This window comes from Dermochelys coriacea, chromosome 6 (genome assembly GCF_009764565.3).
Source record: "Dermochelys coriacea isolate rDerCor1 chromosome 6, rDerCor1.pri.v4, whole genome shotgun sequence".
In the NCBI taxonomy this organism is placed as follows: Eukaryota; Metazoa; Chordata; order Testudines; family Dermochelyidae; genus Dermochelys; species Dermochelys coriacea.
The window spans coordinates 102,307,758-102,322,986 of record NC_050073.1 but is presented as its reverse complement, the minus strand read 5'-3'; the positions used below and the strand labels follow the sequence as shown (position 1 = coordinate 102,322,986).

The 15,229-nt window shown below is 41.1% G+C and overlaps 1 protein-coding gene across 7 annotated transcripts in view; it reads right to left on the bottom strand.

Annotated features, from left to right (window-relative positions):
• The window catches only part of PAPOLA (poly(A) polymerase alpha), a 94,135-nt gene that overhangs the window by 63,469 nt on the left and 15,437 nt on the right, over nucleotides 1–15,229 (bottom strand). Inside the window, exon 1 of one of the 7 annotated variants that reach the window (XM_043516343.1) lies at nucleotides 412–767. The exons of the other annotated variants lie outside the window; for them this stretch is intronic. The gene's annotated coding sequence lies outside the window, so the exon portion shown is untranslated. Of the gene's footprint in view, nucleotides 1–411; nucleotides 768–15,229 lie in introns of those variants that run through there. 7 annotated transcript variants of the gene reach the window in all.

Genomic DNA, 15,229 nt, shown 5'->3' with positions numbered 1-15,229 from the left:
GTTTAAAAAAAATTTAAGTACTGATAGGTTGAGGGATGAAAAGAACAAAGAATGAACAGTGGTGCATGCAGGAGAAAGGGAAGCATGAAGAATTGTAACAGGGGCTAGAAACAGTAGCAGGAAAAAAGCCCGAGTCTGCTTCGAGTGGATACTGTCAGTAGAGGACCTCCACACACAAAAGCCCACTCCTAAATCATCGTCTTTACCAGATGACTGGAGGATAGCTAATGCAACACCTATTTTTAAAAGTGTTCTAAAGGCAATCTGGCAGCTACAGGCCTCTAAGACTAACTTCAGTATCAGGCAAATTGTTTGAATCTATAGTAAAGAACAGAATGATCAGACACAAAGGAGCACCATTATGTTGGGGAAGAATCAACACAGCTTCTGTAAAGGGAAATCATGTCTCACCAATCTATTAGAATTCTTTGAGGGATTCAACAACCATGATCCAGCTGAAATAGCATACTTGAATTTTCAGAAAAAACTTTGACAAGTCCCACGCCAAAAGCTCTTTAGCAAAGTAATCGGTCATGGGCTAAGAGGGAAGGCCCTCTTATGGATCAGTAACTGGTTAAAAAGACAGGAAACAAATGGTAGGAATAAACCATCAGTTTTCATAATGGAAAGCAGAAATAGTAGGATTCCCCCAAGGATATGTACTGGGACTAGCGCTGGGTTCAACATATTCAGAAATGACCTGGAAAAAGGGGGGTAAAGAGTGAGGTAGCAATGTTTGCAGACAACACAAAATTACTCAAGATAGTTAAGTCCAAAGCTGACTGAGAAGAGTTACGAAGCGATTTCACAAAACTGGGTGACCAAGCAACAACAACAACAAAAAAATCACAGATGAAATTCAGTCTTGATAAATGCAAAGTAATGCATATTGGAAAAACAATCCCAAATATATATACAAAATCATGGGGTATAAATTAGCCATTACCAGACAAAGAAATCTTGGAATCATCAAGGATAGTTGTCAAAAACAGCTACTCAGTGTACAGGAGCAACCAAAAAAGCTAACGTTAGGAACCATTAGAAAAGGGAGAGGAAATATGTGCTATTTCACATAACGCAGTCAATTTGTGGAACTCTGACAGAAGATGATTTGAAGGCCAAAAATGTAACAGGGTTCAAAAAAGAATTAAGTAAATTCATAGAGGATAAGTCCATTGACGGCTATTAGCCACGGTAGTCAGAGACTCAACCCACACTTTAGGTGTCCCTAAACCTCTAAACTGCCAGGACCTGGAAGTGAACAACAGGGGATGGATTACTCCATAAGTCCCCTGTTCTGTTCATTCCCTCTGAAGCATCTGGCACTGGCCACTGTCAGTAGACAGAATATTGGGCTATATGCATCACTGGTCTGACCCACATGGTCATTCTTATGTTGTTGTAGTGATGCAGGCAGGAGTCCCACTGCTGTTGGTCTTCAGACTGGCTGCAGCATCCCTGCTTCTCAGCCCCCTGCTCCCTGTTTTCAGGTAGGCTGGAGACCAGTCCAAGAGGCAGGATACCTTATAGCCACTACTATGCCAGTAAAGGGCTCTCTGTGTAGGAGTCCTCATGCAACCCCACTGTGGCGTCAGCATTGAGAAGGGCAGCATAAATTGTTTTACTTGGTGTTTGTGGGTGGAAGTAGCTGCCTTAACTGGAAGCTCCAACTTCAAACTCAGAGGAGACCAGGATCTTCAGTCACAAGAGGTACCGACAAGCAAGGGGCATGTGATTTTGTGAAACTGGTGAAGTTCTCCTGATAATTAGATGTATTGTCTGGACCAGTAAGCACTGGATACATTTTTCAATCTTAGTATTTGATCTACAGAGTAATGGAGCGTTTAGGCTCTGATGCAGAGAATGGCTTAGCAATCTGCTCATCAGATTTGGCATCATATGCTCACTGAAGTCAAGGTTAGTCTTGTAGACAATACTGGCTCTAGCCTTCATTCTTAAATTATATAAATTGAGTTCCATGCAATTTATTGAATGGATTTATTATTATCCCCACAAGACCTTTAAAAAAAAAAAAAAAGATAAAGCCCTCTCCTTCCCGTATGGACATTGAAGCGCCTATCATGAATGTTGTAAGAACAGGAACCTGCTCCAGGGGTACTGTACAATCCTCCAGCTCTCCACAACTGTTACATCTGATGCTCTAGTTAGCTGCTTTCCTCCCCTGGAGAAACTGGTGCATAAACATCAAAAGTTACAATATACTGTTCTTATCTGGGACACATTTAATCAGGAGAACTTTAGTGGGACATCTCCCAGGAAACTGACCTAACCCAATTACCTTTTATTATCGTGATTTGTCTCAGTTGGGACTGTATTAGTAACAGTAAACTTTCAGGAATAAGATTAATCCAAATCTTGATGAATTTTGGGGCATGCTGAAAGATCCTCCTTTTCAGTAAAACATTTCTACCATAACTGGCAAGATGATTAATACCCTGCAAGCAGTCTCTCCCAGAAGTACAGCAGGAGCAGAAATCTCAAAGTTCACTACGGATTTTCACCATGCTGATTTAATTTATAGTGTTTAAATACTATAACAATAAATACTAAAGAAAATCCCAAGGCCTTGCCTCCACTAGAGAAGTCAAAAGTTAAGTGATCTGCTACTGCAGGGGTTCTCATACTGGGGGTCGGGACCCCTCAGGGGGTTGCAAAGTTATTACATGGGGGGGGGGGGGACGAACTGTCAGCCTTCACCCCAAACCCTGCTTTGCCTCCAGCATTTGTAATGGTGTTAAATATATAAAAATGTTTTTTAAATTTTTTAGGGGGAGGTGTCACACTCAGACTTGCTATATGAAAGGGGTCACCAGTACAAAAGTTTGAGAACCACTATGCTACTGCATCCACGTAAACACAAACAATTCAGTGTGTCCACATTAAACATGCTGAATTAATTTAAGAATTTTTGCATGTCTACCCTACATCAACAGGAGCACTACTCTAAACAATCTCAGGCTATGTTTACACTAGAGAGCTGTGCCAATGCAGCTGCGCCGCTGTAAAATTTCTCATGTAGGTGCTCTATGCCCAACGGCAGAAAGCTCTCTTGCTGCCATAGCTGTGCACACTAGAGCTTATGCCCGCGTAACTTGCGTCGCTAACAGGGCGGAATATTAACACCCCTGAGCAACGTAAGTTTTGCTGACATAAGTGGCAGTATAAACATAGCTTCAGTCACAATTTCCTCTAGGTACCTATGCCACAGTTCCCAGCACAGCTTCCAGAAGCAGTGAAATCCAGCAGATTTCAAAAGACTAAAGGTGAATTGTGGGGCTGTAATGGAAGAACTAGTTGAACAATACCAGCAATTCTGTCCCCTCAAGGCCCTGTCTGCATTAGAAAATTAAGCTCTCAACTACATTGCTCAGGGGTGTGAAAAATCCACACCCAAGTGGCATAGTTAAACCGACCTAACCCTCATTGTTCTTTCCCTGATCTAGGTACTGTGTCTCAGGGCTTGTCTACACTTACATTTTATAGTGCTCTAACTTTCTGGCTCGGGGTGTGAAAAGCCCCCCCCATTCCCCCGAGCACAGCAAGTCTGAGCGCTTTAAAGCACTAGTGCAGACAGGCTCCGAGCACTGGGAGCACGGTGCTAACCCCTGATTGAGGTGGATTGCCTGGAGTGCTGGGAGAGCTCTCTCCCAGCGTTCACGCATGACCACACTTGGACTTCAAAGCGCTGCCGCGGGAGCGTTTCAGCAACAGCGCTTTGAAGTTTCCAGTGTAGCCATGCCCTCAGAAAGGTGGATTACCTACAACTATGTGAGAACCCATGCTGTTGGTGTAGATAGTGTGTACTCTGAAGCACTACAGAGGCACATCTGTGCCACAGCAGAACTTCAAGTGTAGACAAGCACCTAGTATTCCCACACAAGCTTAAGGGGTATGCCTTCCTGAGTTTTTGTGGTTCACAAGCTGTCAAGACAGATTCAGAATTTTACTAGCTTCAATAGCAATTAGTTTTTTTTAAAATCCCATAAAATACAACAAAAGTAAATGTAACATTAATGTTGAAAAATCAAACATCAAATGTCAAGAAACACAGAATCAGGGTTAAAAGTTAAGATGACTTGACAAAAATTGGTCATCCCTCTTCATTCCACTCCCCGAACAGTACATGTTCTGCTTGGGTTTTTAACCACATCAGGAACATCAACTCTGGTTTTCCCTGGTTCTCCTCAATTTTTTTTTTTGGGGGGGGGAAGTGAGGGAAAAGAGGAGGTGGGGTATGTTTCATTGTTAGCTCTCTGATTGATGGGGCAGGATATCCTTCATCCAACATATTAGCCACTGAAGTTATGCATTAATAAAATGAGAGAGTTTTTAAGCCAGTGACAAATTCCCTTCCCAACTGCTCAACTTTTAATCTTCTCAACTGTGATGTCACCATTTTACTAGTGCTAGTCATTGTAAAGTCTTCCTCACTAGACAAGGCATGCCTACCTAAAGGTTTTGGGGTTTTTTAAACCTTCATTATATGTCATAGAAAACAAGGTATAATTTTTATTTTGCCCATCACCTCAACTATGTTCTATTTGAATTTGTTCTCTAATAAGAGATGTCTCTGATCCTTTTTTTTTCTTTTTTGGGGGGGAGGAGCATGGCGGAGGAGGGGGTAAGTTACCACACAAAACAATTTTTGGACCTTATTTGACTGTCTGAAGACAGCAAGTTGAAAAATTCATTCAGTTTACAGCCAGAATTATTGTGGTTTACAATACTGGGCGGTATAATTGTAAACTACCTTTAAAGCTATTGAAATTTTTTTAAAACTTGGCTTGATTTTTAAGCCTCAGTACAATCAAACCAAGTTGAATATTCTGTACATAAAGCTGCATATGAAATTCTAGTCTGCATTATATTGACAGTAGCATGACTGAGGGTATGTCTACTGTGGCACTTTGTCAGCAAACTTTTGTCGTTCAGGCGCATTAAACCCTCTTCCCCCGAACGATTAAAGTTTTACCAACAAAAAGTGCCAGTGTGAACAGCGCTTTGTCCGCAGGCGTGCTCTCCTGCCAACAAACAGCAGCTACACTGCGTGGCTTTTAGCAGCACGGCTGTTGTGGCACAGCCACGTTGCTAAAAGCTGCATAGTGTAGTCATATCCTGAGAAAGATCTCTCTCTTCAAAAGCAATGTCACAAAGCTGGTGGATCAGAGTATCAATCTGTCTGTCTGTCTGTCTCTCTCTCTCTCTCTCATATATATTATATATATATATATATATATATATATGCAAAAAGAAAAGGAGTACTTGTGGCACCTTAGAGACTAATAAATTTATTTGAGCATAAGCTTTTGTGAGCTACAGTTCACTTCATCGGATGCATCCGATGCTGCCCAGATACTGTAGAACCTCAAAGTTACTAATACCAGAGTGACAAACTCACCAGTCAACTTCACATCTTGTTTGGAACTGGAATGTACACAATCAGGCAGCAGCAAGGACCAAAATAAAAAAAAGCAAATGCAGTATAGTACTATTAAACACAAACTACTAAAAAAAAAAAAAAAATGTAAAGCAGCATTTTTTTCTACATAGTAAAGTTTCAAGGCTGTATTAGTCAATGTTCAGTTGTAAACTTCTGAAAGAGCAACCATAACTTTGTTCAGAATTACAAACAACCTCCTTCCTTAACTCTAAGGACTAGTCTACACTGGCAACATTATAACATGGCTTGTGTAGTTGTGGCAGAGTGCTGGAGAGACTGGTGCACTGTCTATAGAGGTGCTTTACAGCACTAAACCTTTCACACCCCTCAGCGAGAAAGTTGCAGCGCTGTAAAGTGCCAGTGTAGACAAGCCCTAAAATTTGACTGTAACTCTCCTCATGTGATGTGGACAGGTGATCTCGGACTCCATTTTTGTCAGTAACTGTCCATACACACAGGCTGTGGACTTTTTCTGGGATAGTAAATTTCCATGCACATGGCAGAGGATATAAAAGATACCCGAGATATCTCCATTTTGCCTCATTCCTGCTCTAATGCTCTGGACTGTGGATTTACAACTAAAAGGAATATTTTAACTATGGACTGAGGACTTTCCAATCTTTTGAAAGTTACCAGACACACTTTCGGAAGCTAGCAGTCTATACCATCACTGCTACAAACCTGATCTAATCATTTGTATGTTTATGATCTATTAGCCACTTATAACTATTCTTTTCTTAAAGAATCTTTAGTTTACTTAGGATTGGTCGACAGTAAGATATTTGGATAAGACCTGAAATATATATTAACTTGGGGGTAAGTGTCTGATCCTTTGGAATTAGTAGAATCTCAATATGATGAGCTAGATTTTCAATAGCCTCTCAGGACATTAGACTTGTTTGTCTGGATGGGAGTCAAGTGCTGGAATGCCTAAAGGGGACTGTGTTAGGACTTGTCTACACTGGCACTTTACAGGACTGCAACTTTCTCGCTCAGGTGTGGGGAAAAAAAACAAACCAAATCCCTGAGTGCAGCAAGTTTCAGTGCTGTAAAGCGCCAGTGTAGACAGTGCCCCAGCACTGGGAGCTCAGCTACGCCCCTCATGGAGGTGGTTTTTTTTAGAGCACTGGGAGAGCTCTCTCCCAGAGCTGCGCTGCGACCACACAAGCCACATTAAAGTGCTGCCACGGCAGCGCTTTAATTTTGCCAGTGTAGACTAGCCCTTAGGCTTCCTGTTAACCAGTGTGGTGCTACAGAAGCTCTTTTGCTACTAGTTTGGTGAATCTAATCATAGAATAAACCACCAATTTGGGGAGGGGAGAAGGGGGCAGTCTTCCCTGTTTTTTGTAGTCTGCTCTGAGGTGGTACTCTCAGCATGGTCCATCCCAGGCACCCAGTCACAGTAACAGGTAGATCCTGGACTTAAAGGAAAAGACATAATAAGTGCTACTGATAAATTAGTCCACGTCTCCCCCTTAGCCCATCGAAAATACAGCAGAGTGGAAAGAAATGAAGCTTCTTGTATATATCTTATTGCTCCAAGAAGTGCTAGGAACGTAATAATAGAGGTACATGCACAGGGTTCCCACCATAAAGAGCATGCAGCCCAGCTTCCAGGAGCCTATATTTATTATTTTCCATAGAGCATTAAACATGCAAAAAGGCGTAAGTGTTCCTTTTAACCACTACACTACTGTGTGTCATCCATACAAATGCACTTGCTCTGAAAAGGGAACTTCTATGCAAATCAAACATATTGGGCCTATTACCTATTTTCTAGTCTTCATTATTTTCAAGCACCCGAAACAGTGAAGCCTTATTACATTATCAAATGAAGCATGATGTAAGCACAGTATATATTCATAGATTCATAGATACTAAGGTCAGAAGGGACCACTCTGATCATCTAGTCCGACCTCCTGCACAGCGCAGGCCACAGAATGTCACCCACCACTCCTATGAAAAACCTCACCCATGTCTGAGCTATTGAAGTCCTCAAATCATGGTTCAAAACTTCAAGGAGCAGAGAAGCCTCCCTCCAGTCAACCATGCCCCATGCTACAGAGGAAGGCAAAAAAACCTCCAGGGTCTCTCCAATCTGCCCTGGAGGAAAACTCCCTCCCGACCCCAAACATGGCAATCAGCCAAACCCTGAGCACATGGGCAAGATTCACCAGCCAGATACCCAGGAAAGAATTTTCTATAGTAAATCAGATCCCATCCACCTAATATCCCATCTCAGGGGATTTGGCCTATTTACCCTGAATATTTAAAGATCAATTACTTACCAAAATCCCATTATCCCATCATACCATCTCCTCCATAAACTTATCGAGTAGAATCTTAAAACCAGATAGATCTTTTGCCCCCACTGCTTCCCTTGGAAGGTTATTCCAAAACTTCACTCCTCTGATGGTTAAAAACCTTCGTCTGATTTCAAGTCTAAACTTCCTGGTGGCCAGTTTATACCCATTTGTTCTTGTGTCCACATTGGTGCTGAGCTTAAATAATTGCTCTCCCTCTCCTATATTTATCCCTCTGATATATTTATAGAGAGCAATCATATCTCCCCTCAACCTTCTTTTAGTTAGGCTAAACAAGCCAAGCTCCTTAAGTCTCCTTTCATAAGACAAGTTTTCCATTCCTCGGATCATCCTAGTAGCCCTTCTCTGTACCTGCTCCAGTTTGAATTCATCCTTTTTAAACATGGGAGACCAGAACTGCACACAGTATTCTAGGTGAGGTCTCACCAGTGCCTTGTATAACGGTACTAAAACCTCCTTATCCCTACTGGAAATGCCTCTCCTGATGCATCCCAAAACCGCATTAGCTTTTTTCACAGCCATATCACATTGGCAGCTCATAGTCATCCTATGATCAACCAATACTCCAAGGTCCTTCTCCTCTTCCGTTACTTCTAATTGATGCGTCCCCAACTTATAACTAAAATTCTTGTTATTAATCCCTAAATGCATAACCTTACACTTCTCACTATTAAATTTCATCCTATTACTATTACTCCAGTTTACAAGGTCATCCAGATCCTCCTGTATAATATCCCGATCCTTCTCCGAATTGGCAATACCTCCCAGCTTTGTATCATCTGCAAACTTTATTAGCACACTCCCACTTTTTGTGCCAAGGTCAGTAACAAAAAGATTAAATAAGATTGGTCCCAAAACCGATCCCTGAGGAACTCCACTGGTAACCTCCCTCCAACCTGACAGTTCACCTTTCAGTAGGACCCGTTGCAGTCTCCCCTTTAACCAATTCCTTATCCATCTTCTGATGTTCATATTGATCCCCATCTTCTCCAATTTAACTAATAATTCCCCATGTGGCACGGTATCAAATGCCTTACTGAAATCTAGGTAAAATAGATCCACTGCATTTCCTTTATCTAAAAAATCTGTTACTTTTTCAAAAAAGGAGATTAGGTTGGTTTGGCACGATCTACCTTTTGTTGTTGTACCATGTTGTATTTTGTCCCATTTACCATTGACTTCAATGTCCTTAACTAATTTCTCCTTCAAAATTTTTTCCAGGACCTTGCATACTACAGAGGTCAAACTAACTGGCCTGTAGTTACCCGGATCACTTTTTTTTCCTTTCTTAAAAATAGGAACTATATTAGCAATTCTCCAATCATTCGGTACTATTCCTGAGTTTACAGATTCATTAAAAATTTTTGCTAATGGGCTTGCAATTTCAGGTGCCAATTCCTTTAATATTCTTGGATGAAGATTATCTGGGCCCCCCGATTTAGTCCCATTAAGCTGTTTCAGTTTCGCTTCTACCTCTGATATGGTAATATCTACCTCTATATCCTCCTTCCCATTTGTCATGCTACCATTATCCCCAAGATCCTCTTTAGCCTTATTAAAGACTGAGGCAAAGTATTTGTTTAGATATTGGGCCATGCCTAGATTATCTTTAACCTCCGCTCCATCCTCAGTGTTAAGCGGCCCCACTTCTTCCTTCTTAGTTTTCTTCTTATTTATATGGCTATAGAACCTTTTACTATTGGTTTTAATTCCCTTTGCAAGGTCCAACTCTACTCGACTTTTAGCCTCTCTGACTTTATCCCTACATCTTCTGACCTCAATTAGGTAGCTTTCCTTGCTGATCCCTCCCATCTTCCACTCCCTGTATGCTTTCTGCTTCTTCATAATCACCTCTCTAAGATGCTTGCTCATCCAGCTTGGTCTACAACTCCTTCCTATGAATTTTTTCCCCTTTCTTGGGATACAGGCTTCCGATAGCTTCTGCAGTTTTGATTTAAAGTAATCCCAGGCCTCAACTGCATTTAGATCCATAAGTTCTTCAGTCCAATCCACTTCCCTAACTAATTGCCTTAATTTTTGAAAGTCAGCCCTTTTGAAATCAAAAACCCTAGTTGCAGATTTATTTTTGTTAATCCTTCCATTTAGTTTGAACTGAATTAGCTCATGATCACTTGAGCCAAGATTGTCCCCTACAACCATTTCTTCTATGAGGTCCTCGCTACTCACCAAAATTAAATCTAAAATGGCATCCCCTCTAGTCGGTTCAGCAACTACTTGTTGAAGGAATCCATCAGCTATCGCATCTAGGAAAATCTGAGCCCTATTATTATTACTAGCACTGGTCCTCCAGTCTATATCTGGGAAGTTAAAGTCTCCCATGATCACGCAGTTTCCATTAGTATTTACTTTATTAAAGACATTGAAAAGGGCTCTATCCATAACCAAATTAGATCCCGGAGGTCTGTAGCACACCCCAAGCACTATCGTAGGAGAGGCTTTACTAGTTTTCTTCCCCAATGTAATTTTTGCCCAGACAGACTCTGTCTTATCCATTGCATCGCTTCTTATTTCTTTACATTCTAACTCATCGTTGATATACAATGCTACTCCACCCCCTTTACCTTTGTTTCTGTCTTTCCTAAACAGCACATACCCTTCAATACCTGTAGTCCAGTCATGACTACTATTCCACCATGTTTCTGTTATCCCTATAATATCTGGTTTCACTTCCTGCACCAGTAGCTCTAGTTCCTCCATTTTGTTACCTAGACTCCTCGCATTGGTGTATAAACATCTTAATTTTTGCTGTTTGGCCTCGCTCACATTTTGTACCCTGTTAGGCACAGTCATTCTACAGCCAGTATAACCTATTAGACTAGTATCCACACCGCCCTCGCTCCTTATATACATTCTCCTACCCATGGCTGTATCCTTTCTTACTTCATCTTCTTCCCTCTCAATGCTAAAATCTGGCGTGGAGATTTTCTGGACATCTCCCATCCATCTCCCCCCAATTCCTAGTTTAAAGCTCTCTTTATCAGTTGTGCCAGCCTCGATCCTAGAAGTCTATTTCCTTCCCTACTCAGATGAAGTCCATCCCGAGAGAACTGTCCTCTGTCCGTGAATGCCTCCCAGTGGCCATACATCCCAAAGCCCTCCTTATAGCACCACTGCCTAAGCCATCTGTTGACAGTCATAATCTTGTCACACCTTTGTTGCCCTTCTCTAGGAACAGGAAGGATCCCGCTAAAGATCACCTGAGCCTCAATTTCCTTAAGCATCTTCCCCAGCCTAGCATAGTCTCCCTTGATACTTTCCAGCGAGAATCTGGCTGTATCATTTGTTCCCACATGAAGGATAATTAGGGGATTCTTTCCCGCTCCCTTGAGGATCCTTTTCAACCTCAGGTCTACATCCCTTATCTTAGCACCCGGAAGACAGCACACCCTTCTATTCTCAGGATCAGCTCTAGTTACAGGCCTGTCTATTCTTCTCAATAAAGAGTCCCCGATCACATAGACCTGCCTTTTCCTGGTGACAGTGCTATTCTCCAGTCTCTCCCCTGTTCCCTCTGGCTGCAAGTTCTTTCCATTCCTATTTTCCCTTACAATTCTCTTCAACCCATCCTGTATCCTCCTGGGGCTCATATTTGGTGTAGTCTCCCTTGACTCTTCCCCTTTTTCTATAGGGCTAGCCTCTCTTCTCTTCTTCCTTACCCTTCCACCTTCAGCGACTACCTGCTGAGCCCCTTCTTCATTTTCCAACTCTGCAAACCTGTTCCTAAGCTCTGTTTCTCCTTCACTAGCCCGTCTTTTTCTCTGCCTGGTTCTTTGAGTCACATGTTTCCACTGACCACTTTCCTCATCCAGTCTCTCCTCAAAATTCCCCAGCGCTGCTTCCATCCGTGAGTCTGAGCTTTTCCCTTCAGATACCTCATATCTTTGCTCCATCATCTGCTCAAACCCCTTCCTAAACTCAACCAGACTTTCCACCTGCATCTCCAAACCTCGGATCTTTTCCTCCATCAGCTCTATCAGACGGCATTTCATGCAGACAAAACTCTTACCGGTTCCCCCCTCCAGGATCATGTACATACCACAGCTTCCACATCCAGTCATCCTCAATGTGTCTTTCACTGCAGGAGTCACTCCCACAGCTTCCTCTGTATCTGTCATCTCCTTCCCACCTAAATCCTGTTAATCTGGGAAACACAAGCCACACCAAAAAGACCACCCCCCCAGCAAAAGCAAAGCCCAAACAAGCACAATCCAAACAACTCCCACTCAAACTCCCCTGTTTAGAGCTCTGTTTGTAGCTCCTGTGCTGCTGCAGCTGTCTGTGCTGCTGCCTGACTGGCTGGCTACCTTTATAGGGCCCCTAGTCAGAAGCCCCACCCCCTAGGCAGGGCTCAGCTGCTCTCTCAGCACAAAGCCCCACCCCCTAATCAGGCTCAGCTGCTCTCCCAGCACAAAACCCCTACACACACACACACAAATACAAATACTAAAAATACAATACCAAGTACAACTACCTTCTCCTCCAACAGAACTCCCACTCAAACTCCCCTGTTTAGAGCTCTGTTTGCTAGCTCCTGTGCCGCTGCAGCTGTCTATTTTCTAGTCTTCATTATTTTCAAGCACCCGAAACAGTGAAGCCTTATTACATCATCAAATGAAGCATGATGTAAGCACAGTATATATTCTTGGTCCACCCTCAGCGCAGGGAGCTGGACTTGATCACCTCTCAAGGTATCTTCCACCCCAAAATTTCTACGATTTTATTAACAAATTCTGAACTCTACTCAATTCCGAACACTGAACTCTACTCAGGCAGTCCTGAATTCCACTTCCACGCCCAATCATAATGAAGTTAAATAAAAGCTAGCTTTAGCTCAACAGGTCAAATGGCTGCAACCAGAAGTTTCCATTTGTTAAAACTAGGGCTGTCAATCTGAGTTAACTAAAAAAAAAAAAAATAAACCGCGATTAATCACAGTTTTAATCACACTGTTAAATAGAATATCAATTGAAATGTATTAAATATTTTTAGTTGTTTTTCTACATTTTCAAATATATGATTTCAATTACAACACAGAATACTTTATGTTTTTTATTACAAATATTTGCACTGTAAAAATGATAAACGAAAGAAATAGTATTTTTCAATTCATCTCATACAAATACTGCAGTGCAATCTCTATCGTGAAAGTGCAACTTACAAATGTAGATTTTTTTCCATTACAGAACTGTACTCAACTTCTCCTTCACAACGTCACCTGAAAGTGAGAACAGGCATTCCCATGGGACTTTTGTAGCCAGCATTTTAGGGTATTTATGCGCCAGATATGCTAAACATTCGTATGTCCCTTCATGCTTCGGCCACCATTCCACAGGACATGCTTCTATGCTGATGATGCTCATTAAAAAATAATACATTAATTAAATTTGTGAATTAACTCCTGGGGAGAGAATTTTAGGTCTCCGGCTCTGTTTTACTTGCATTCTGTCATATATTTCATGTTATAGTAGTCTCGGATGATGACTCAGCATATGTTGTTCGTTTTAAGAACACTTTTGCTGTAGATTTGACAAAACACAAAGAAGAAACTAATGCGAGATTTCTAAAGATAGCTTCAGCACTCAATCCAAGGTTTAAGAATCTGAAGTGCCTTCCAAAAACTGAGAGGGACGAGGTGTGGAGCATCTTTCAGAAGTCTTCAAAGAGCAACACTCCGATGTGGAAACTACAGAACCTGAACCACAAAAAAATAAAATAAAAAAAATAAAACTTCTGCTGGTGGCATCTGACTCAGGTGATGAAAATGAAATTGTGTCGGTCCGCACTGCTTTAGATTGTTATCAAACAGAACCTGTCATCAGCATGGACGCATATCCTATGGAATGGTGGTTGAAGCATGAAGGGATATATGAACTCTAGCGCGTCTGGCATGTTGCGATGCCGGCTACAACAGTGCCATGTGAACGCCTGTTCTCACTTTCAGGTGGCACTGGGAACAAGAAGCGGGCAGCATTATCTCCTGCAAATGTAAAACATACTTGTTTGAGCAATTGGCTGAACAAGAAGTATGACTGAGTGGACTTGTAGGAGCTAAAGTTCTACATTGTTTTATTTTTGAGCACAGTTAATTTTTTGTACATAACTATATATTTGTAAGTTCAACTTTCATGATAAAGAGATTGCATTACAATACTTGTATTAGGTGAATTGAAAAATATTATTTCTTTTGTTTTTTACAGCGAAAATATGTGTAATAAAAATAAAGTGAGCACTGTACACTTTGTATTTTGTGTTGTAATTGAAATCAATATATTTGAAAATGTAGAAAACATCCCAAATAAAGGGTATTCTATTATTGTTAAACAGTGCAAATTAATAGGGATTTATTTTTTTTAAATCGCTTGTCAGCCCTAGTTAAACCAAAATATTCTCAGGCATATTTCCTCACACCATTAGTCCATCCTCCCTTTGGGACTGTTTTCATTCATTGTGTTGGTACATGTATCAATAAATTTGTAAACTCTCTAGGATAGGGTTCTTCTCTTATTTTATGCTGGTGAACTGCCTTCCACTTATGGTGCTTCATAAGTAAAAGTAATCCTTCTATGAGGAGTACACTGTATTAGCTATACAACATTCAGACACATACTAAGAGTAACTGAGATGGCTAAAAGCAAATTACCCAAATTAAAAACTGCAAAAACTAGGAAACAGAAATCCACAGTGAGCATCACGTTAGATAATATAGGTAAAAATCCCTCCTGTCATTAACTCGTAATGAAAAATGCCATTATTATTTGACATTCCCTCACAATTCATGTATTTAATGCCTCATTCAATACCCCCGTTTACTAAAATGTGCGATATCCTTGCTTGTGTGAGGAATTTCAGGACTCTGTCTACTGGTTTTTCATGAAGGCAGCTCGAAAAAAGGAGAGACTTCAAGTCTAAAATTCTTGAGTCTTTTTAAAAAGCCATGCTAATTTAACTCTAGATAAATTAGCACTTGCTTTATAAAATTCAAAAGAGCTGATTTGTAATTTTAAAAAATATTTAATAAAAAATATCTGTCGAGAAAAACACACTCGAAAAGTCCCATGAAAATCCTGCGCAGACTTAACCATGGAGCTGCTATCTATGCCTCCATAATTTATAGCAGAGTACAAACTCTGCTAAAGTTATGTGCAGCATCACTTTCTGTTTAAAAGTGGTTATTCATGGTGCCTTAAAACCCACACATTGATGCAGATTGTCTTGAAATTTCCTATACCTCATGGGGGTAGTGAGCAGAGCTAATGGTCCAGACATCTAAAATACAGCCTCCGATATAAAAACCAAACAAAAATACCCCCAAAATCAGTATTTTACAAAATCACGTATTTTTTTGGGTGCACACCTGAAGCTCCAATTATGGCTCTCATCCTCCACAAACAGAACTCAATTGCTTTGGATTTATTTAGTGTAT